At 44.5% G+C, this 24,180-nt stretch overlaps 1 protein-coding gene across 4 annotated transcripts in view; it reads right to left on the bottom strand.

Annotated features, from left to right (window-relative positions):
• LPAR1 (lysophosphatidic acid receptor 1) overlaps positions 1-17,299 on the bottom strand; it is a 73,123-nt gene extending 55,824 nt beyond the window's left edge. The window contains exons 1-2 of one of the 4 annotated variants that reach the window (XM_075021141.1): positions 442-917; positions 257-339 (exon numbers count right to left, since the gene is read on the bottom strand). The gene's annotated coding sequence lies outside the window, so the exon portion shown is untranslated. Of the gene's footprint in view, positions 1-256; positions 340-441; positions 918-11,538; positions 11,665-16,573; positions 16,591-17,223 lie in introns of those variants that run through there. The other 3 variants (XM_075021140.1, XM_075021143.1, XM_075021142.1) reach the window with 3 other exon arrangements.
• Between the last annotated feature and the right edge of the window lie 6,881 nt (positions 17,300-24,180).

Genomic DNA, 24,180 nt, shown 5'->3' with positions numbered 1-24,180 from the left:
AGTATCACAGAAGTTACAACCAGCCCCAAGAAACTGGCCGGGTCTGAGAAGAAAGACCAACGACAGGCTGAAGATGCAATGAAACCGAGCTACTCGTTCACTTCTGCAGAAGAAATTCAGATCCTCACAGGAAACGAGGTGAATTTTCCATGCTGAGGTTATGCTAGTACATCACACAGGGGCAAACCATAATTTTTCACATGCACCAAGACAGGCAATAACTATACAGAGTAAAAGATGCTTATGTAAGTAATACCTCATCACAGCACACACATTTGCCCAAACTGCAACTGGAAATCAATCCATATCCAGAAACATTTTTCCATCAAATCCCGGTCCCTGTGGAGAAATGACTTAGTCATTTCTTTGCAGTAATCAATGGTTAATTCACTTTGCTATTAAATTGTCAGTTCTTTGCAGGTATTGTTTAAGAGATCAGACCTTTTCTTTCACAGGCTGAGTGGGTTAACCGAACAGCATCAACTTCTATCCAGATATTTCTGCTCACAGAACTTCTGTTACTGGTGAAGTAATGCACTGTTTGTGCACAAACATTTCCAGAGCAATTATTTAAAAAAAAAAAAAAGAAAAAAAAGAAAAAAAGGATCATTTTCCAACCTGACACAAAAGATGAACAACAACAAAGAAACTGGCTGGACAAAATATCATTAAGGCTTAAAAGGGAGGGAAGGAGGAAGGGGGGAGGGACACATGCAACAAGAATAATGCAGTACTTTAAATGTTTCACTGCCATCAACAAATGACTTGTTAATAATAAATAAACTGGCAACTACAATGGACAATTGAGCCGGTTGGCCCAAACCCCCAGAATCGGTTGGTACTAACCCCTCTCTCCTGCCATCACTGGCTATACGGTAGCACAATAAGATTTTGTAATATTCCATCCATCAAGCTGGGGGCTGCAGCCCAATGCCTGGAGCTGCAGGAGCGCTAGCAGAGCTGCACTTACAGGACGTCCTGTGTGACGGTGAAGGCTTACAAACATCTGCAAAAGGGTTGGCAGTGAGGTAGGCTGACACAGCCTCCTGCCTAAGTGCTGAGAGAGACCAGGAGAACAGCCTCCAGCAAGACCTCTGGACAGCAAGTGCTGTGGAGATCCCCTCTTCTGGCTGTTGAAAACATCATCTGCTTTCTGGCTTTTCTCAAGTGTGGTGTTTTGTTTTGTTTTGGTTTTTTTTTTTAATCTGAGCACTTGTGACTTCGACAACCAAAAAAGCAGAAGGACAAAAACTTTCCCAAGTTCAGATCTAATGGAGCCACTGAACGTGTCAAAGCAGATACTGTCTACAACAGTGCTGCTCCAACTTCAGAGCGACAATGTCCTAAACAATTGTCTTGGAAGTGATTCAGTGTCACAAAGATACACCACAGAATCAGGTGTTTTATTATTGCTATGGTTCCACGTAAGTAATACATCTGCTTCTATGTTTGTATGATGCCTGCTTTGATTGCACTTTGTCAGCCAAAGCGTACATTCCACATAATATATAGCACAACCACCTCTTAGCCACTAAAAGCATCAAAAGCAGGACAGCAGCATGTTTAGCTGTGTATCACCTTGCAGATTGCTTTACTGAACAGCAACAGCTGGCCAGAGCATTCAGCTTTTACTTAAGCCAAACCAAAACAAAATAACATCAAACAACACCTTGGGAAATTTAACCTCAACTTGCCCAGTCACCTGAAAAGCATCTTACAAAATGCAGAAGTCCAAAAGCATATTACAAAAGAAAAAAAAAAAAAAACCAAAACAAAACAAAACAAAAGGAACTCATCTTTCCTACTTTCCCTTCTGCCTTCAGCCAGCTCACACCTGTACACCTCAAAGAGTTTTTAAAAGGTGCTCCAGGGAAGTCTGCAACTTCCTGAAGCTAGAAGAGACTTACAGTTTCCACTGCCTCAGTCTTCACTTTAAGGAGTGCAATATAGCTGTTAGCCTTGCTTGTGTAAAGAAAAAGGATGAATTTTTCAGTGGTAATCCAAGGCTAGAAAGAAAATGATTTCAACACAAACTTAAAAAATTGCCCTTGCATTCAGTAGGACTCTTCCACAACACAATAATCAACAGAGGATCTCGAATCAACGCCATTTGCATTCACAGCGCAGCCTGTGCTTCAAAAAAAAAAAAAAAAAAAATTACATCAGTCAAACCTTTTTGAATAGGAGCTCTGTGGCTAATCAGGGAAAGATCATTGTTCTGGTATCAGTAATTAATAATATGAGTACTACAAGACTGCTGCTAAGTCTTCCCATGACAGAATACATCCTGCAAAGAGTTCAGCAACAACGTGTCAGGCGGAGCCTCCTTACCCACGCTAAACATTTTCATGACCTCTGCAGAGGCAGCGTGGTGTGAAACTGTGCCTTCTTCCCCACTGCAAGGTTAAGACGACAATCTGTCACTTTATTCGTCTACCACACCCTGAACTAATTTACATCAATAAAATAGTGCCGCTGTGCAGTGGCCCTCCCCCCAAGAAATCACCTGCTCTCACAGAGAACACATGGGTCAGGAGAGACATCTTCCCAATCATCCCACCGGGGCAAGAACAGAGCCCCTGCCCATCCCCCCAAAAAGCAGAAGATCAATCTGAATATATAAAAGAAAAAAAATCCCCATTCACAGATTTTCAATGCAAAAAATTCAGTAGATAGTACACTACCCTGAAGCATTTATCTTGCAGGGAAATCTTTTCCATATGCCACTCTATTTTGCCTGTCACCATGCCTCATACTCCTTTCAAGCATGACAAAAGCAGGCTGACCACAGTTATGCACTGGGTTCCACCAAAGGGCACACAGTTCAAGCATCTGTAATTAACCTATGCATGTCTGCCTTTCTCCTTTACCTCCTCTGATGTTTATCCCCAGAAGGGAACTTCAGATGTTTTACTGTGGCCACCATGAAGGCTCTTCGGTGAGTAGATTATTCCCCAAATTAGAAACTGCTCATTCTTTCAGGAATTGTTTTTTGTCTTGGGGTTGTGTTTTTTGTTGTTTTGTTTTTTGGGTCTGGGGTTTTTTTGTTTGGTTGGATTGGTTTGGGGTTTTGTTTTGGTTTTTGTTTTTTTTGTTTGTTTACTCTGGCAAACCAAGAGTCTGATCCTGTGCCCATGAAGTTCAAATGCATTTCGTTGATGACCTCCATGGCAGGCAAGGGAAGCAGGAGGACTCCCACTTCCCCAAGCGTTTGCTCCAGGTCCAACCCTGCTGAAGTCAGAGACCCCCATCACCATTCTTTCTGCAACACGTACCCATGAGATTTCCTGTTGTTGGTTACTCATGGCAAAAGGTATCTGAGGACATGACATTACAGCATTGGTGGAAGCAGAACAGATTCTCATTTGGCCCATCGTGACACTTATTTTCAGATTAATGGAAATGACCAAGAACATCTTGAAGGGAAAATAACAAACATCTTCCCTTATCTGTGTCAGTGGTAGCAAGATGTTCACTTAAAAGCTCTTTTCTAAGGCAGATAAACGTCCCATCATGAAGGCAGGAAACTAAACATTGCTGCATCTGATTAAAAAGAAAAAAGATTTTTCTTGGCCTTTTTAGTCTTCTGTGTCCAAAACAATTAACTCCTTTCTCTCAAGATATTCTAGGGAATTTGTATTTTTACTACTCTGACTTCTGCTATCAGAAGAAAATGCCACATTTTACTAATAAACATAAAACACATTTTGAAAGGACAAACCCATAGCATTTGGCATTGTAACATGTGAAATCATGAACACACTCACCCTAAGTCATGTCAACTATGGTACAAACTGGACTCACATCAGCAGCAGGCTAATCCACAAGGCATGCGGCAGCACACCAGGTTTCTCTGCATACTGCTCAGATGGGATTAAAAAAAAAAATTAAAAAAAAAAATAATCAAGAGGCACTCATCATTTTCTATGTAAATCTCAACATTTTTGCTGGAAGTGCCACCATCATGCTGTCCACAACTGAATCATGCTCCTTTTCCCCTTTCAACACAGGATACTTTTTTCTCTCTCTGCTACACATTGAGGGACTTCAAATCTTATTTACCATTGGACAAAACTTCCATTTAGTTTGTGTAGTTGTCTTTTTTAAGAATCCTTTCTGTACTTCCCTGACCTAGGTCAGTTCGCTCCATCCAGTGCAATTCTCTCACTTGCTCAACCTCCTTTACTGATTATTTCCATATTGCATCTATTCCACACCCATCTCTTGGGCAGCATTTTCTTGCTGTTTTAAAATCCAAAATGATACTTTGTGTTCTCTTGAAGCCTCCAACTCCTCTGAAAAGCTTCTTCTGACCTTTGTCTGAAAAGTCCAAAAAATTCTGCATGGCTTCCTCAGTTTTCTCATTTTTCTGCAGTTCCCCCTTTAAAGCCAACACGTCAGGTTGCCTTCCCATTACCATCCAGAACCTCTAGACTTATTTCAGTCATTATCTACCAGGAGTGTAGCTTCTCCTAATGACCTCCATTAATGCTTGCTTGTTAAGGATTGCTTAGAGATGATTGTTGCTTTGCCACTCAGCAAGGCTGGAGAACCTCTTCCCACTCTCACCTGGGGGAAGGAGTGGGCATCTGCCTTAATGCAAGGGATGCTGGCTGGTACATGCATGTTTCTTCAGATGCATTAGGACCTTCTTCAACAGAATGATCAGGTCGGCGTAAGATAAAATAACCAAACCAAACACACACAAGAATTGCTTTAAAGCATCTGTACCAACCACAGCACCAGCTTCAAAAAACAACTGTACCAGCAGCTCCAAGGGGTTTTTTGAATTAATGAGTGCTGGAACAATAAGATATCCCTTAAAGTGAATTTCTAATTTCTCTGTTTCAAGTAAAAGCAACATGAACTAGGAAGACTCCAGGGTAATAATTCATGCCATCATCTAATTTCAACATTATATTACTACTTTAAACTTCAAGAAAGAATCACCAGAATAAAAAGAGGAAAAGTACGGCTAGACACCAACTGCTGGAAAATAACACCAATTTGCTTAGGCTTACATAAACAAGTAACTACAATGAGGATGGTCTTTCATAGCACAACCACAAGGATGCTGCTGTCATGTGACAATGTTTTCATAATCTGCACTTTCATCGTAATGACTTGTAAAGTACCAGATACTTCTAAAGTAATTTCAAAACAGTTTCTGAACTCTTTTAAAATGGTTTATTTCTACTGACAGACGTTAAATTTGAAGAAGTTAACTAACAGGGAGAAAAGTTCAAAGTCACCATGGATAGCTCATCATTTAAGATGCATTGTTAACTGTTGCTAGCATTGTGCGTGCATGTGTGTGTGTAAAAGGAGCAAGTATGGTGCATGCTTTTGTCCTACTCCATTATAAATAAACAAAAACACAAGCAAGGAGCTGCTCGTTAAAATTATTCTTAACGCTAGGATTGCAAGAAGCAGTTTTCACAACACAGAGCCAAGATGGAGGCATTGCCTCACACTGGTAGTTGACAGAATTTAACTCCTAGTGCATTCTCATCACTATTTTGCTTACCAATCAGTATCATTAAAGAAGACAATAGTAGGCAAAGTCACTTGAATCAAGGTGTAAATCACCGTATAAGATATCAGGATGCTTTTCTGCAGCTATTGCTCCTCAGCAGGAAAAGCAGCAAGAATTTATCTTCTCAACAACTTACAAACAGACATTTAATATTTATTTCCAAGGAGAAAAACCGAAGTGATACAATTCAACACTTCCATGGATCAGCAAAAGAGACTCCATTTGCTAACCCTACCTGACATGCTCCACCTTTTGTTTAAAACTCAGAATTGTAGTAGTATGCTGGCATTCTTCTGAAACAAGTTTTTATTCAAACATTCAGGCAATATCCTTTTCACTAGATAAAAAACATCTGGATGGTAACAAAATGTCACAATTCTCTAAACAGCTTTGAGGGGGGCCAGAATTAAAGCAAATACTTCTTTTTCCCCCCTTCATCCACAAAACAGATGTTCAATCTTCAGGCCGAATGAACCACCACAAAATAACAATAATCTGGAAATGCTGAAGCCAAGGAAGTCCACAATTAAGCATGCCAAACCCCAAATTACAAATGTACCATCCTAATATAGATCTACATGGGCCCTGACCAATGGTGTGCAAACAGGAGTTTAATTAAGTTTATCTGAAATAGAAATTTGCCAACCACCCCCCACAAAAAAGTACATTAAACACTGCAAGGCATCAGCTTAACATGGTTCAGGCCAGCACCAAGGCAGACACAGTAACTGTTTATCAACCCCTCAAACTAGAAATAACAGTCATGCTGCTTCAGAAATATTTTTGTAACATCTGCATTAGTTCAACTGATTGTTCTCCAGGCAATTTCTGCAGTGCTGCATTTTGCATAGTTAAGCTGAATGAAGTTTGAAAGAATTTAGAATTGACAATTAGAAAGAATTATCTTAATGACAGGGTTTAAATTCCCTATTCTCACGTCACTGCTTTTTCCCAAGGCCACAAACAAACTTATCTGATGGACAGCGGTGACCCAGAAATAAGATCTTACCTTTGATCTTGCCACGATGGAGGGGGAGCAAACCCAGTAGCTCAAGACAACAAAAATCCTAATGTTGACAAATGAAAGGTAATTACTTCTTGCCCACCATGCAAGTCTCTGGTGTGCTCAGGACAATATACCAGAATTTGTGACTCCATGCTGTAAAATCAGGGCTGGTTACTAGTTTCTTGGCAGAGGTTGAAAGGGCTTGAAAGTCTGCACCATATTCCCCACTGCCTACAGCATCCCAACCCAACCAGTTGGGGTTTTTGAGGAACAACTTTGAGGGATGATCAGGAAGTAACACACTCCCCAAAATACCCTGGGAGCAGCAGCAGCTGCTGTCAGGGATGCTTAGTAGAGAGCTGCAGCAGAGTACTGGGTTTTGGCCTCAGGTAGCTCATGCTGATCATTCCATGAATTCAAGATTTATAAATGCAAAGCAGTTCTGAAATGTGCCCTGAAAGGAGACAGATGAAAACACCAAGATTTCATCACCTTTCTCTCCAACCCTTCCCCTTTCAATTATCGAGTGAAGTCTAAGGCAACTTAGGCTGCTGCCTATCTGAATAAGCAGGTAAACACAGAGGATTAGCACGCAGCTTGACTAATTCACTTTAAGAATTGACTTGGATTAACTCTGAGTTAGTTTAGCAGACAAGCTTTTAGTGCATACTAAAATGAATCAAGTAGGGTGTTGTAAATTCACGCCATACTTCAACGATTGCTCAACTTCTCTGACTAGGTCCTCAGCATCCATACTACCCAACAGAAACAACAAATATTTCAATCAAAATATTTAGGAGATGCCGAGAATTCAAGTGGAAAATGAAAAGCCAGGAGGCAGAATGCAATCAGTGTAAAAACACAATAACAAAAAAATCTTCTAACACATATGATGACAGAAAAGTTAGTGTCTAAGCACTGTCTAGTCTGTCTCACCACTTTTCAGATACACTCCTTTCACACATCTTTTAAAGAGCAAGAAAGAAGGAAAAGCAATCCTATTGGAGAAATGTGCAACTGAATAGCAATGGATTGATTATCCTTAAAGAAAAAAGAAAACCAAAAGTAAATAGTAGTTTGCCTCAAACTCTCCCCTTGGAACTCAGTGCACATTAGCACAGGCACGAACATTAAATGCACACACACTTCAAAGCCTCCTTAAGACAGTTTGTAACAAAAGCGTAAGCCATAAAGCATTACGTGGGAACCACTAGGACTTTTTTTTGTGACTACACAAACAAACTAAGAAGTCCAAGGGATGCAGGCCACAAAAGGAGAACGTATGGAAACCCACCCACGAACCAGATTTTTCAGGCATCCCACAATTGCAACCTACCAGCTATGGCCACGACACCAAAGCTAAAGGCCCATGCAGAGCTCCTCTGACCCCCGACAAAGACCACTTAGGCATGCTGGGTCTGATTTTTGGTCTCTCCCACTGCTGAACAGCCTCTCCTAGGTCGGCCACCCTTACACAAACACGCATCATGGCGCGCCGACAGAACTGACACCATTTTGGAGAAACCCAGTGCCTGCTACTGGGTCAGCTGCTGTGTAAGGCCACTGCTGGGTCCCGTCTGCCTTCGGTCCCACAGCAGCCGCCTCCCAAGGATGCTCCACTTAACCCAACAGGCAACACTGCCAGCCGGAAAGAGTAAAGCGATATAACCAACCAAATCCTCAAAGTTTCCCAGTATAGCCATAGTGGCATCCCCCTTTAGTGGAGACGCAGCTTACACCAGCAAGAGTCCCCACTGCAGGGTCTGGGTGGGGGAACATTCATCAAACCACAGTCGGAATGGGCAGGGGGAGATGGGGGCCACACGATGACTTCAGCCCAGTTATGGGATGCGGATGCACAGCACCTTCGTGTTCGAGTTTGCTACCGATTGAGAAACCTCATCTTGGTAGCTCCAAGGAAAGTCCGTATTTTCTTTCTCTCCTCCACATGCCTGTCAATGCTGCAGCGCAAAGGAGCTGGGTGTGCCTTCAATCCTGCAGTTTTGTGCCACTCTCCTGAAGGAAAAAGCAACTGCTTTCCCACAATAATCATACCAAGGGTCCCTTCACAGAGTCTTCCTGGCATATTAAGAAAAATTTAGAGAGGAGAACTGAAAAAGCGGTAAACAAGTCTCTCAACCAGAATGTTGTCATTAAAATCTGGGCAACAGGCTTCTGTTCATAAGGGACTTTGTGGAGGAGATGCTGAGGATGGAAATATGCAGGACCACGGCAGAAGCGTTTGTTCAGGCATATTAGTTTTAAGGCATTTATGTGTTCTACAATCATGTAATTCCCTCCTGTCATCAGGTTGTCATCAGCTTGCACGCCTCTCCCTGCATTTTTTTCTCGAGGCTGAACCTCTTAGGATGCTTTTGTGTGTGAAACTTAAGCAACCCCAGGCAGGGAACAGAAACATACTGTACGTACTTCTTGGAGAACCAGGCACTAAGCTATGCTATTCCTATCAACTGCTTGCAAAATTGCAATAATTCTAGAGACCTGTTTTAAGTCTCTTCACTAATTACCAGAATTGCTCTGATCACAGTAATACCGTGAAGTCTCACAGCTTCCAGTCTCACTTGCATAGGCTATTTGAAATAGCACACTTCAACTGCTATAAAAAAGAAGCTGAAAGACTAGGGGAGCAAACAGATTAATTTGGAAAAGTCTTCTCTAGTTTGCAAGGTTTCTGTACTGGGAAATGCACTGCTCTGAGGTGAAATTTTCATCAGTTCCATCCAAAGCTTTAGGAGGAGCAAAATGAACCTGACATGTTGCCAGCCTCATCAGGATGACTCCCAAAGCCCTGCGCAGAAGCCATGCTCAGGGCTGGTCAAAGGCACCCTGGCTCATCTCCACAGCACTGCTCTCCATGTCTGCCACATTTTGGGAGGGACAGCCAGCAAAAGGAAAGACGGCTAAACTCGACAGGCATTTATAATTGTATCTTTCAAGTACAACACATCACATTCCAGACAGTATTCCCTGAACATTGGGTACCTACCCAGACATCAATTTGCCTGAAGTTGGTTACCCCACTGCAACAGCTCAGGAAAACAATAGGTGAATCCCATTTCCTTGACAAGAGGAATGAGGGAGCAGTGACCCTGTTGGAGCACTGGCCTTATGTCTGCAAGAGCGTAGCATAAGTGGGGGGGACACATGGATAGAAACAGCTGAACGCCCAAAAGAATCCTTCACCGAAAGCCAAAGCTGCACTCCTCGACCGAATCTAACAATCATGCGGATGGTAAACACATGCTCAAATGTGACTCCTAGCACATTCTAGGCATTACCATCACATATAGGACAACACGCTCTTAGTACCTTGGCTGATTCCTCCTTACAAGACAGGAGTGCCCAGAGACATTCTTGGCACGGACACAGGGAACATTTAAGTTATTCTCCTGTACCAGTCACTTGCCAATCAGACACTTCAGCAGTGTACACATTTGCAAAGACATCTTCCAAGTGCAATAGTAAATGACATGCAATGCAGTATTAATACAGAATTTACTGTGCAGCACTCTCCTTTGGGATTTACAGGCTTATTGTCACCAGTCTGAATCTATTCTGGTCTATCGCACATTCCCCTACCAATTTCCCAAATGCTTTTGTACTTCAGTAATTAGTTTTATATGTTCAAGACTATGGAAATGTACTTCAAAGTTTAATCCTGTAAGCACAGCCTGAGGCAAAGTAGCCAAATTGCACCTTTACATCCTACGTTACAGCTTCATTACCACACCAAGCAACACCTTACCACCGCAGCTTGTCTCAGGACTGTAAAACTACTGACCCAATCTCTACAGGGAATCACTGAAAACATACCTGTCACAATAAGCATGCAGACAGCACCTACACAAAAAGTGTGTAATTTGCTCCTACTAGCTGGGTTGTCAATGAAAGTGCTCAGAAATGCCTGGATAGGAAAGCAAACACACGCACCCCTGCCAGCCTTTGCTACTACTTCTTCTTTGGTTAAACGAACTGCAAAAATGGTTAATAAAATAACAACGAAATCTTAAAGGTGCTAGGGCCCAAGAAGCGATATTGCAGCTGCACAGTACAGGATTGGAAAAAACACCGGGAACCAAAGGAATACCGTATCTAGACCACAATAACTACCACCACAGTCTGTCCCAGTCCAAGGCAACTTCTTCTAGGGTCAAGGTGACCTCGTCCCGACACAGCTGGGTGTTGGCTTGAGATATTAACCCAACAAGGTCTCCTGCCTTCAGCCAGCCAGTTGACCGCCAGCAGCTGTAGCTGGCACCGCTGCTTGACAATTTGCTTCTCCTGGCCCCAAAACAGCAGGAGAGCAGAGGTGCTCACCACCCCCCAGGGCTGCTGCACTGCGAGCTCAAGGGACAGTGACCGCCGCACCAGCAGCATCCCCGGGGCAAGATCAGCTCTTCCACGTTGCTCACTGCCAGCGAAGTTGATTTGGAAACGAGCAGCAAAGAAACTTGGTCTTCCTTCTGCACCAGCACCCCAGTGACACCTGTAGCCTGGCTGGGGATGGGAAGGGAAGGCAAAGGTGCATTGCCCTTCACAGGCTGCAGCTATGCAACACCCTGGTTCCCTCGCTCCATCACCTGCTCAAGGCTTCGGGACACTGTCCTGCAGGTCTGATGTCCACAACAGGTCACAAGCAGATTGCACTATCTGTGACAAAACATTTAGTGAAATCCAGTGGCTACAGACCCTCTACCAATGCCCCATTGCAAGAGACAAAACAACACTTGCCATGCCTGCAAGGTACATAGCTATTTCCTCCTGAGAGGTTAGCAGTCTTTCTCTTTTCCTATAAAGGCCAACCCGAAGTATAACTACCTAACAAATAGATGTGACCTGTACAGCATCTCCCTTGACTTCTCAGATACCAGTACGTCTTTGCTGGAGTTCTTGTTAAGCTCAGTGCTCTTAAATATTCAGCCACCCATCCAAAGAAGATATAAATTTCTCTGTGCAGTAAACATGCAATACTCACCCAACACTTTTTCTTTTTTCCAATTTAAACAGAGCTGCAGCTAACTTCTTCACAATAAAAAAAATTATTCTGCTCTAGTTATACATCCATTTTTCCACCCAGGCTGAAAACAATCATCCCCAAATGGTCAAAGAACATCTAAGAAAAGTCTCTGCAAACTGCTCCCTTAAATAATGTACTGGCACCATGTCGTATTTGACATACACGCCCTAAAGAGGGGGAGGAGGGAGGGAAAGGGGCTCACAATGAAAAACAGTATGCTTTTCTTTTGCCAGATTTTTACCACTCTTAAAATCTCCAGCATTTTGTACAGAAAGATCTTGCCTTTGATGTCAATCCAATGCTTTTTTGCTTGCTCCTGCAAGCACTGCAGTATGCAATACATTTTCTAGCTGGCAAAGAAACGGATGTGCTGTCTAGAGAGTGCCTGTAAAATTCACCCTACTCAGGAGGTCATTGTGGCACGTAAATTCCTAAAGAAATGGCTAAATGGTGTGCAGGCCTCACGCTGGTGTATTACAGTGAGTTGAAGTTCATCATACACAACTATCAAACTCATCAGCACTTTTTCCAGCAGTTTCAAAAATCCACTTCAGGAGATGCTTGCCTGTTACTTACAGCCAGAAGCAAAAGCAGAAAGGTAGTATTAGGCTCCCATACTTGGCACCCTTGTATTTTTAAAGAGAAGGTGAAAGCATCTCTGAATTTTATCTAGAGTATGCCACATGGAAGCCAAAAAAAATAAGCCGTTCCAATGCTTCTCAAGTTAAAGTAATTTAAAGTAAAAATAATCCAGCTGGCACAAAACTGTAACACAGTTCTCACCTATACAGTACCTGTGCCCTCAAAACATGTTTCCTCCTAAAGGAGATGCAGCCTTCCCACTTTTGCAACTAGAAGCATTTCTTCTGCCACTGATCCATGCTATTTACCACCACCTCAGCAGCAGACCATGCTGCGATCCGCAAGTGAGGAACGGCGAGGGGCAACACTTACCTCCCGTTTCCCCAGCAGGAATGACAGCCAGGTCATCATCCAACTCCAGCAGCAATAACCTTCAAGGTCTTTGGAAAGCAAAACACTCTCTGCACGCTCCAGCCCAGGACACCGTCCAGGCTATTCATCCCAGGAGTGTCCTGAGGAGGAAGGACGTGGTTCCCCCCCCCAGCAGTGCTGCTGGCAGGGGCATGCTTGCCTTACCCAGACTCCTTGAACCACAGTAGCCATGCGAGTCTCTGGCTGGTTTTGCCTGCCAGAAGCAGAGGAAGAAGGTTCACTTTCTTTTTAAGAATCAATGCTTCTTTACCCTGGGGTAAATGTGCCAGCGCTCACCCGTTTATGTGCACTAACATAATTGCCTACATGATAGGAGTCAAGAAGCAGGCAGATCAGTAGGAAGTAGATGCAGGACTGAGAAAAATGTGTTTAACAAACCACTTCAGGCTGTGCCTGTCAGGAAATTCTGGAGACTTTGCACTGATCTGAGCAAAGCTATTGTTCCTCTATACAGAAATGCAATGCCTCAACCACCTCAAAAGGTCTTTTTGAAGGGCTTGTTAGAGAACTGCAATGATATGGAGCTGCCATGTGGGATAGGGACGCACATATACTAACCAGACTGGGACTAAACAGGCTCTCTTCCTTACCGGTACTAAATGCTGTGCAAATAGAAACTACATTTTCAAGAATAAGGGCACCAGTCATTAAAAAAATGAAAACTGATCCTAGAGTGCAACCTTCAGCCAAACAATGGCCAAGCCTTTGCAAGCCAGGTGTGGTTTTAATCAGCTTGGGTGTGGGGGAAGAGTGTCAGGCAGTCAAGAAACAGCAATGGATGAGTGAAGGAGAGATCTGGATATACAAAGTCTGGCACTTCTCAGAATTCTCCTCTAGCTTCAATAAAAATCAAAACGAGGCACCAGACCTGCTTCAGGTGTTCACCTTCATTTGCTTGAGTACAGGAATGAAGATGCAAGAATGCACAAGCAATGCTTCTACTTGTTTTAAAGCAACTAAGCTTGAAAGGTAAATGAAGAAAACCAAAATTCAGGTCCCCTGAAATGTAAGCAGAACAGCACCTCTTATTCCCTCAATAGAGCTTTCCTCTGCCCTGGGAATAATTTTGCATTTCTGTCAAAGCAATACATAAGCCCTGCGCCTGATCCAAAGCTGTTTGATGCCGATACAGCTTTCACCATAGACATCTATGGGCCATGGATGAAGTCTTAAGCTTCTGAGTTAGCTATGAAGGAAACTCAGGGAAAACACAAAATGTGTAAGTTCAGCCCTAATGCCACACCACTGAGGAATGTCACATTTCTACAGTATCACCTCGAGACACATGGAAAAGCAAAGTCAAAAACATACATCAGATGCTACATAATCACTACCAGTTCAAACCATTACCACCTCAAGTCCCTCATGATCAGATCCTTCGGGAGAGCAGTGGGCAGTGTTCTCCCTCCAAATTATCATTAAATCCTAGGAATTCAAATGGGGACCTTACCTGAGGAGAAAGCAACCTTAAAGAAAAGGACAGAGGAAGGAAAAAGAGTGCAAATAGTTTTTTCAGGTATTAGCATTGCCTTTTGATAACTCCTGTGTTTTTGTTTATATTTTAACAGCCATACTGGTTACTTTTTAAAAAGTTTGTCTCCTTTTCATACTACTAAACTGTTAAAAAAAAAAAAAGAATATAACCCATTGTGAAGGAAGAAGCAGTGAAATACACTACATATAAAGAACTAATCCACAAACTAAAGATCCTGAAGGGATCAAATATTGCTTGCTTTACCATCTTTTCAGTAAAACAGCTCTGTGCTTCTTTTCCCTTGCACTACTCATAGCAGTTGCAGTTCAAATAATCCATTAAGCATCCCTTAAATTAGAAGCACTTTTCCTTATGAAAGGGGTGAAATCCCAAGAATGTAGCAAATTCCAGTTTGGGGGGGGGAAATGATAACGAAAAGCACAACAGCCTCACAGTACAACCTGTTCCTGTTCTCAAATTCTTCTAGGTGTCCTTGGACCATCACCAAGACCATGAGTAACAGCTGTGAGAGCTCCCCATCCAGCCCTGCTGGCAACAGGGCTGCACTCATTTTTCCCCTGAGCCTGTACAATAGAGAAGCCACCTACATAGCAAATGACACAGTAACAGTGCTCAGCAAGCGCTGGCAGGTCACCACCTAGAGGTGCTCAAAGCCACCTCTTCAGGCATCTGGAGGAGGCAGCTTACCTCTGAGAGCAAATGCACAAAACTGCTGGGTGCTCAGAGGTAAGATGGTGGTGGTCTCCCAACAACAAAGGCTACTCTGAAGAAATACTTGCCTTTTGGATTAAACCTCTGAATATCAGACAAAACAAGCTCAATATGAAGAGGCTACTGAGAAACAATCAGCTGTTCATTAAGGTGTTACTAATGGCTCGTCACAGCAATGTAAAAGCCAACCCTATGTAAGTCCTACCTAAGTTTCAGCTCCGGAGCAAAACACTTTCTTCAACACCCCCTCCTGGATACTCCACATGGTTTCACTGTGTGACACTGACTACAAGACCAAGTTAAAGACAGATTTTTACTTTCTCCCATTTCTTAGCAGAGAAGGAATTATATTTTAGTTACAATCTTCCAGAGATACTGAAGAAAACCATGCAGCCCTAAGTATCTTTGCACACAGTGATAAGATTGTCTGTTACTCACATGTTAAGTTCACATATTAAAGCTGGGTACACAGTGTAGTGTTACTTCAATTTTGCATTTCCCATGTGTTTTGTCTCAAAAGCTGTTTAACCTTTCCACCCTCAATATTTGTTTTGAAGAGGGGAGGAGAAGAAAGCAGACACCAGTCAGTATTTTCCTGTCTCCAACCAGCACCATTACTGGTAACTTCTCAGAACAAGGTTTATAGCAACCAAGGGTCTAACGAGTGTGACCTGTAATAGGGAGTAATAAGGACAACACCATATGAGCATGAAACAGTTTTTCCCAGTAGTCCTAAATAGCAATTCCTTAGTTATTTGCAGCCTAAAAGCCAGAACAACCACAGTTCAGGTACAACTGCACAGGATGAGACAGTGTCAATCTTTCCTGGAGAAAGTCAGCATTTGATTTGTGTAGTTAATATTTAATAAAAAAGAACAGTAAACCACAGGCCTATCAAGCTGCTTTGTAAGTCCGAGCACATATCAGTTAAGGAGAAACATATGGCACTCCTACAGCCAGTATTAGCAAGCTGCAGGTCAGAACTTCACTTAATGCCTGTGCATGCTAGAGTACCACTTCAGTCCACTGCTGGAATTGTCAGAACATACTATTTTAGCACTACAGTATACCCCATCCTCACACAAGAGTAACAGGCTGCATAGCACAGTCCTGGCTGCCAAAGAGAAACATGATTCTTAGACCTGAGAGTGACTCATTTTAGACCAAATGGTAAACCACATGAAACCTGACTTAGCATGCAAGAGACTTTCTTTGAAAAGAGAGAGTCGCAGCAGTTTTTAGTAGTAAAAGACTGAAGCTACCCCAATTCCCCAGCACTTGGGGAACACAGGTTGCCTACAGAGGCTCCCACAAGCTATTTTGAATCTTCAAACAACTTGCAGCAAAGAAGAAAAAAAAAGAGGAAGGGGGGATTTGAGCAGCTTCTAATTTATTCACACCCAGCTGAAATCAGAAAGGTGTGAGCTTGTTTCACAGAGAAATCCACAAGAAAAAAAGGTTTAGACGTTCCAACATTTTTCTGATAAAGGGCTATACAGAAAACTTTTCACACATTTCCGCAGGGAGCAGCTTTTTGGGGGTGGTGGGGATGGTGGGGGGTTGGGGGTGCCATTGTGGAGCTATTTAAAAAGAACATGCAGAAAGGAGCGCGAGGAAGAAACTTGGTCCCTCTGGTTCCACCTCTCTCTTCTCACTTCAGTTTGCTAACGGCTTTTGTCCTAAAGCTTCCCTCCCGCTCCCCACCCTCCCGGTCTTTCTCCAATACTCCTCCGTACCCTTACGCTTGTCATTCATCCTCTCCCTGTTCTTTACCTTTGTAAACACCACGGCCACACGGCCACAGCTCCCCTCCGACTTTAGAAGGCTCTTCGTCCGAAGGACTGAAGAAGTCAGGAGAGAGAGGTGGCGACCATTTTTTTTAGCTAGGACTTTTCCCACTGCCTTAACCTGGTATAAATAAAACCAAAAGAGACTTCGCGGAAAAGGGGCGGGGGGGGGGGGGGGGGGCAGAAGAAGAAGGAAAAAAAAAGAAATCAGGACAGGCCCTAAGTAAGTGAACAGTGGCAGTACTGTCAGTGCCCCCTGATCAAACAAGTGTCCATTCCTTGTTCCAGGCCAACCCCAGAGATGTTAGTCCAGCAGGAACAGCAGCCAACAGCCCCTCGGAGCCCATCCCCAACGCGCCCTTTGCCGGACCCTGCCGCTTCCCAACGCGCGCCCCCCCCTTACGCTCCTGCACACCCGCGACAGTGAGCGCTACTTTGAAGAAATGCTCAAGAAAACACCCCAAAAGAAGAGGAAAAGAGGCCCGACGGACGCGGAGCCCCCGGGGAAAGAGGAGCGGGCACCCTCTCCCGGGCGGGGACGGCGGGACCCTCGGCTCGGCTCGGCTCGGCTCGGCTCGGCTCGGCTCGGCTCGGCTCGGCTCGGCTCGGCTCGGCTCGGCTCGGCGGGGCGCTTACCTGCGGGGGCTGCGCGGGCGCGGCTGGAGGGAGCGCGGCGCCGCCGCCGGCGCGCACAGAGGGAGGGATGGGAGGGAAGGAGGGAGGGAGAGAGGGAGGGAAGGAGGGACGGGGAGGGACGGGCTCCCTCCGCCCCCGCTCCGCCCGCCTCCGCCGGGCGGGGGCCCAGGTGCGCCCCGCGCCGCCGCCGCGGGACCCCGGTCCTGCCCCGGCGGCGGCCCCCGGCGGGGGAAGCGGCGGGGAAGGCGGGGAGCGGGGCGGCGGGCAGGGAGCGGCAGCCTCCCCGCTTCTCCTGCCGGCCGCGGGGCTTGGCCGCTGCGCGCTCTTCGCTGCGGAGCTCGGCCGGCCGCGGAGGTGACCGAGGGTGAAGGCTGGGGGGCTTCGGGGCAAAGGCCGCTCGGCGGTGGCGGGCCGATGCTTCTGGAGCAACCGAATTTTCTCCGCCTGCAAAAAAGTGTTCGGGCCTCCTGCCGGCGGTGGCAAAACCGTTCGGGAGCCCCGGTTGCAGGAAGAGTCCATCTGTAGGTTCACCAAACCCTTATGGTTGGAACGGGGCAGGGTTGCACAACGGGTACGTTGCCAGACTTGGAAGAGTTATGTTACTATACGAAAACAGGTTCAAATTCTTCTTCGTCCGTCCCCCCCCCCGCCCCCCCATCAGTTTTTACTGTGAAATCGTCTGGTTTAGTTGGATTGCAGTAGCATCTAGAGGCCGCTTTTGCATGTGCATGCATCGAGTGAAAAGACAGTGCACAGCACTTACTGTTCAGTGGCATTTCTAACCCCTGCGGACAGGTTTCTAGAGAGATTACTTACAGCTATACAAGCCGGCAATGCCTCCAGCAGTGCAAAAGCCCGTAATGAAAGACCAAGCCCATTTCAAGTACTCGCATTTCCCAAGGAACCAGAAAGCAGCAGAGATTGTTCCCTTCACGTCAGATCTTTGCTTGTCTGCCATCAACACAGTGATGACACTGGCTTCCATACCTACTGACAGTATCTGCTGTATCACAGGTATTGTTATTAGAAAGGTTTTCAGCATCCATGTGAGCAGATTTCTTGCTGTCATGGCTGGTTAGGAGCTCTTTCCCTTTAGGAAGCAGTCAAAGGCGCTTTTTTGTGTGTATCAAAAATCATTATATATGTGTATGTATATATATTTCAAGAAGACAGATGTTTTGTCCCCACGCAACACCGGACCTTGTTTTTGTACTCAGCACTGCGATTTCACACAGAGACTAGGCTTCAAAGTGCTGAAAAGTCTTGTAGAGTACGCAGCAGGCCATTAACTTCATAAAATGCTTGATTTCATCTTCTACCTGTTTCCAAAGCAAGCTACCAAGTGTTTGCAAGGGGTGACCAAGAAGCATGTTCTGTTACAAGCTTTAATCCTTGGTTTAGCACCCATACACTAAGTACTGTGAGAGGTCTTAATAGTTTCCTACCTATGTGCAGGCTGCATCCAGGTTGGACAACTGCAGGCTTGAAACAGTGTGGTCAAATTGCACACGTGTCCTTCCCTGCTGGTAGAAATGGGATGACCTGCATGACGCACTGGTTGAAAATCAGCACTTCAGAATGTAAAAAATGATTCCTCCAGTGCTATGGCAATATGTTATTCTTCTGTAGCTTCATGATAAACCAGGTTTTACTCAGCTTTTTTGGGACAGCAACTGCCTGCACATGTCTACAGTTCCTGTCCTTTGCTTAGCCAGTTACCCAGATACCACTATAAGAACCAAAATTAACTTTAAAATAATCAAAGCTTCAAGCGAAGGTTGAGCTGACAGGACTTACATCTCTGTGGTGAGACCTATCACCCCAAGCATGCAGGAGTGTGTTTCAGTGGGATGGTGTAGGTATGAAGATGCTTGGTGGGAAGAGCTATCGCCTCTGCAAATTGGGAATTACCACTGCCTAGCCTCCATAAAAATGTCTTACCTAGTGTGGTTACTCAGATTTGCTGGTTAGGACCTTCTCAGTAGTGACTCTAGCTAGTGACGCTTGAAGGAAAATAGCAGTCCTGTGCTCATGGGGAAAGGCTGATCTATCTGTGCATGAGATGGAATTGTATGAAGGCAAAATGATGACACACATTAAAAAAAAGTATTTCTGAGTCCACCTTCAGTGACCTGAAGTACTTAAAGCAGCAATGTTTTTTCAGTTGCTTTGGTTTCTGTTAGTGATTTCAGACATGCTTGCTCAGCCCTGAAACAGTGACTTGTTATTTATTCAAGGCTAATATAATTAATTCTCAGTCCACCACTCTTGCTATAACTAGAAAGTATAGGGAATCTTCAGCAAATCTTAGAAACAGCCAAATATTGAAGGTCCAGGGGAGATCACATGGTCCAACAAAGTTTAATGAATGTAACTTCTGTGAGACTTGGCTGTGCTGCTTCGCGGTCTGAAATGTGTTTATGTAATCACACGCAGATGTACTGAATCGTATTAGATAGGGAAGTAGTTTTCACATCCTTCAGTCTGGAAAAAATGCCTGTTTCCAGAACAAACCATGTGCTCAATTTTGTGAATTGATTCAAATCATAAGTATGCTTAACATGTACACATATTGATATATTTATATTTAATTCTCAGCATTCATACAGTTTCAACTGCGTGTCTGCAAGATTAGTCATACAGACCCAGAAAAGTTAGACATCTAATTCCTCTTCAGTCTGGGCCTGGAAAGTACCTCTGGTATTTTTAATTAAAAAATAAAATTTCAGGAATTTACAGTTAAGATGTCTCTTCACTCTGTCATTGCTCTATGCAGCATACTGTTGTGTTCTTTTAACAATGGATAATTTCATTTCAGGTTGGAAATGTGCCGAATCTTTCAGTGCAGCGGATGCTTTGAAGGAAGTGTTAGATGAGACCACAATTAATAGTACCTTAGTGGGGGGGGAGGGGGAAAGGCAAGCTTCAGCATTATCTGAGATAGGAATAATTGGAGAACTTGAAAAAGATTTTCAGTGTACAATTTTTATTGATCAGCTTTTAAGTATGTTCCAATTTCCTAAAACACCACCGTCCGTAGTGCATTGGTAAAGCATGTGTTGCGTTATGAAGAATAGCTCCAGCAATGCATGCAGAATAAAGTGCTCTGTGGAGTTTGACTTTTTGCTCATTTGTTATATACGGACTATCCTAAGCCCAGTGCTCACGTATAAGGGATCTGTTGAGAACAGGATGCAGAGGAATTTGAGCAAACGACAACATTACCCACAGTCGGAAAACATGCTGTTTTCCAGAGCAACTTCAGACACTTCAGAATTCCCACAGAAAGAAAGCAGGCCTATCCGTAAAGCCACGACATCTTTGTTCCATTGCAAGTGCTTCTGCCCTTGTTCAGTCTCCTCTGGCCTCCTGCTATGTATTTACAGCAGCAGTGCACAACGTCCTATGAACCATGAACTCCTCCAAAACCTGGAAGACTCTCAAGGCAGAAAGTAGCTTTTTCCATGCAGTCTCTCTCTCCCTGTCTTGGCCTCATGCTGCTCGGACCTGAGCTCATCCTAATCCTTCTGCGGCATAGCTGGTTGCTGAAAAGCTAACAAGACTGTACTGCTCCTGCAAGCTAAGCTTTGGCTTTTCATGGCTTTCTGCCTGTGCCCAGCCCCTAACAGCAGGACTGCAGGGCTGTGACTGAAGGAAAAGCGGGTGTCCATGGGTGCCTGAACGTATTGAGTGTTAGGGATGTACCCACAAAAGCAGAGGAGATGGTTGTTCCCCATAGTCTCTGTGGCAAGATCTGGGTCAAATCAGGCTATTTAGAGTAGCCTAATGCCAGAAACAAGAGCAGCATCTGTCCAAGTGACCAGTGCATCGGCTCTTTGTGAAAGGGGCTTTGGGTTTGTCCTGGTACTTGCACCTTCCAAGCTGCCCTGAGATGGTTGTGGCAGGGTTTGTAAGATGCTTTGGGCAAATTACTGTTAGAGGGACAAAGGAGTTCATTGCATGAGTGACAAATCCAGTAATAACTCATACAGGACCATAAGCCTCAGCTTTACTCTTAATAATCTTATGACCCACGTAGCATCAGGTGCTGGAGCACACAAGAGTTGATGGCTGTGTGAAGCGTATGGTGCTTGGTGGGGGGGTCATGGGGGCAGGAGGCTGCCTTTTAGGGGGGGAGGCTGGGAAGCTGACTATTGCAGCTTCACTGCAGTGGGGGATGTGAGACAGCCAGGGGGAACTATGAATTTTGGGGTAGGGACAGAGATGAGGATGGCTGCAGGTTCCATGTGGGGAAAGCGGGGGAGGGAGGCTGGGAACGTGCATCTCCCGTGGGAGGGCAGCAGCGCTGAACAGCCCCATGTGGCATCTGTCCTTCGGCTCCGAGGTGCGGCTGGGTCACTGCTGCTCTTTTGGGGAAGCTGTGCATTTACACAAGATGCCTAGAAGCTCAAGTAGCCGCCCGGACATTTTGGTTTCCAGGTTCTCTAAGAAACGGCACTTGTTTGTAGGGTGTCGAGGGATGACTGGAAGGTCAGCGTTGCTCTGATTTGTCTCTTCATCAAGCGCAGGGCCCCAGTCTGCCACGAAAGGAGTGAAAACCCCCTTCTCATGAGGATACAGGGAGACAAGGGAAAACTTTACCCCAGCAAGTGCAGCAGCAGCTGGTGGGGTAAAGCAGCTGCTTTAACACACCTCTCCAGCACCTGCTCCTCTGGCTGTGGCTGTGAGGTCCAGCGAATGTAAAATCCTGCCCCAGCAGAGATCATTAGCTAACAGAAAGCACCTAGAATAGATAATTTATCCTGTCTGTGCCCTTTCAACTGGAACTGAATTATATTTTCCCACCAATACATTGAATGCGTTACTCATTTACAGGATTTAAAAAAAAAATAATTGCTTGGAAGAAGTCTGATGGATGCCTCTGTACTGTATATAACTTTGCACATCAGTTTGGCCTGTTTAAATGTCAGATATTTGAAGAATTGCTGGAGCTACCATTTAAAAAAATAATGGCGAGTGAAAAACTCAGTCCTACATTAGCATTGCATTTCATTTGAGTGACAGTATTTATCACTAGTGTCTAAGTGTTGTTATTTTCCCTGAACTATAATTTGCCCCTTCTCTCTCTTCCACAGCTTTGGCACCACAAACCACTAAAACTCTTCCAAGAGGTGCTGTGTCCACAGTGGGATGGGGAACACGCATGTCCCCAAAAGAGAAGTGATGTGAGACTGAAGATTTAACCAAACAAAACTGAAAAAAAGCACATTCCAAAACACAGGATAGGACCTGTAATATTAGCTGAACAGTAAAGAATTTGGATATATTTAGTTAATGAAAGCTCTTGCTTGAAGGTAAGATTGGGTCATTTATGTCTGCACAATAACAGCCCCAATGCAGAACATATGAATGCCAGATGGCTGGAACTGTTCCATTAATGAACTGATGCTTTCATTGTTCTGAATTTGATTTTGTAGCTTTTTGCTTATAATGATTTGATTGCACCATTAAAAACCTTCAATAACATCCTAATAAATTATTCAGTCCTCAGAATGCTAAAGCGGAGATGCCTCTCAGTCTCCACTTTCCACTGGCCTTAAATGGGACCTGCAGGTGTGCAACACCTCTGGCAGTCAGGCTGATGAATACATTTCATGCTGTTTTCTTAGTGCTGCCATTTAAATAATGTACGCACACGCACAATATATTCTTCTAAGGCACAGGAAAATTCATTCCAGGTGACACTCCTTTAGAGTCAATGAGGTTATCTGGTGATGAATATGCAGGACAAAAAAAATCATAGGTGTGTGTTTATAGGGAGAAATTCCTTCCAGATATGTGAAAATATAGGAATGATGTCAGGCACCGAGAGATGCACTCTTCGCTCAGAGTACGCACCTCCTTCATTAAACATAACTCCTATTACAATAATCTTCCTGGTCTCCAGGTTTAATTAATAAGCAGTCTAGGAATCCAGTTCTTGTGTATGTTACCACAAGCACATGCATTTTTCAGGCTTACACACCTCCTTAGTAAGCTTGCTCTCAGCTCCAACACTCAACTCCAACACTGGCTGCATCTCCACTGTGGCTCTGCAGCCACCCTTTGTCACAGACAGACCTGGTGTAGTTAGGTGCCAAACATCTCTGTCCTCTGTGCCTCATCTCTGATCCCCATGTCTGAACAGAGCTTATAGACAGGGAGCCTGGAAAAAGAAAAAAAAAAAATTTAAATCCAAAATATTAGGTTAGCAGTGAGCAAAGGCGTCCAGCTGAAGCTGGACTTCTGCTGTACACCTACCTTTCAGATGCTGGAGGGGCTCCAATCCCTAGTGCCAGGACTCAAGCCAGGCTTTTACTTCCATTTCTCTACTTTTAAGTTTGTACTTATTAAGCAAGCTAAAAATAAAGTAAAATAAAATAAAGAAAATGGGGAAAAAGAAGGAAAGTAGAGGAGTGTGGATGCAGCCTGCTCTCAAGTCCCTTGGAGACATGCTCTGCTTCTGTTCCCTGGGGCTGCTGTGCCCCCTTTTTCACCTAGCTCCCACAAACCTCCCCTGGTCTTGGTAGGGATTAGTTATCTCTGATACAGCTTTTCGTGGCAGGGCTACACCAAGAAAGAAGCGGGTGTCAGATGGCAGAGGGAGATTTTGGTGTCCACCCTTTTTAGCATGAATGCAGGAGTACAAAGGCAAGCTGTGATGGGGAGAGGTAGGGATACCAGGTATCAGAGCTGGCACACGTTTTCCCTAGGCACCACTTTTCCCTCAGCAGAACACAGGTTTTTCCTGGGGTGCTCTGTGCAGTTGGCTCCTCTTGAACTTCAGCATTGTATCTCAGGGATACTAAAGGCAGGGGCTGACCTCCAGCCTGGAAACCATGTTGTAAGGATGGGATTCACCCCACCATCTCATTTCTCGTTCCACCAGAGACACTGTGGGGTATCTCAGACCTGGCCCCCAAGTGTTCAGTGCACAGGGGAGCTGCGGGAAACCCT

The sequence above is a fragment of the Buteo buteo genome, chromosome Z, assembly GCF_964188355.1.
Source record: "Buteo buteo chromosome Z, bButBut1.hap1.1, whole genome shotgun sequence".
NCBI lineage: Eukaryota > Metazoa > Chordata > Aves > Accipitriformes > Accipitridae > Buteo > Buteo buteo.
This window is presented reverse-complemented; position numbering and strand designations above follow the sequence as displayed.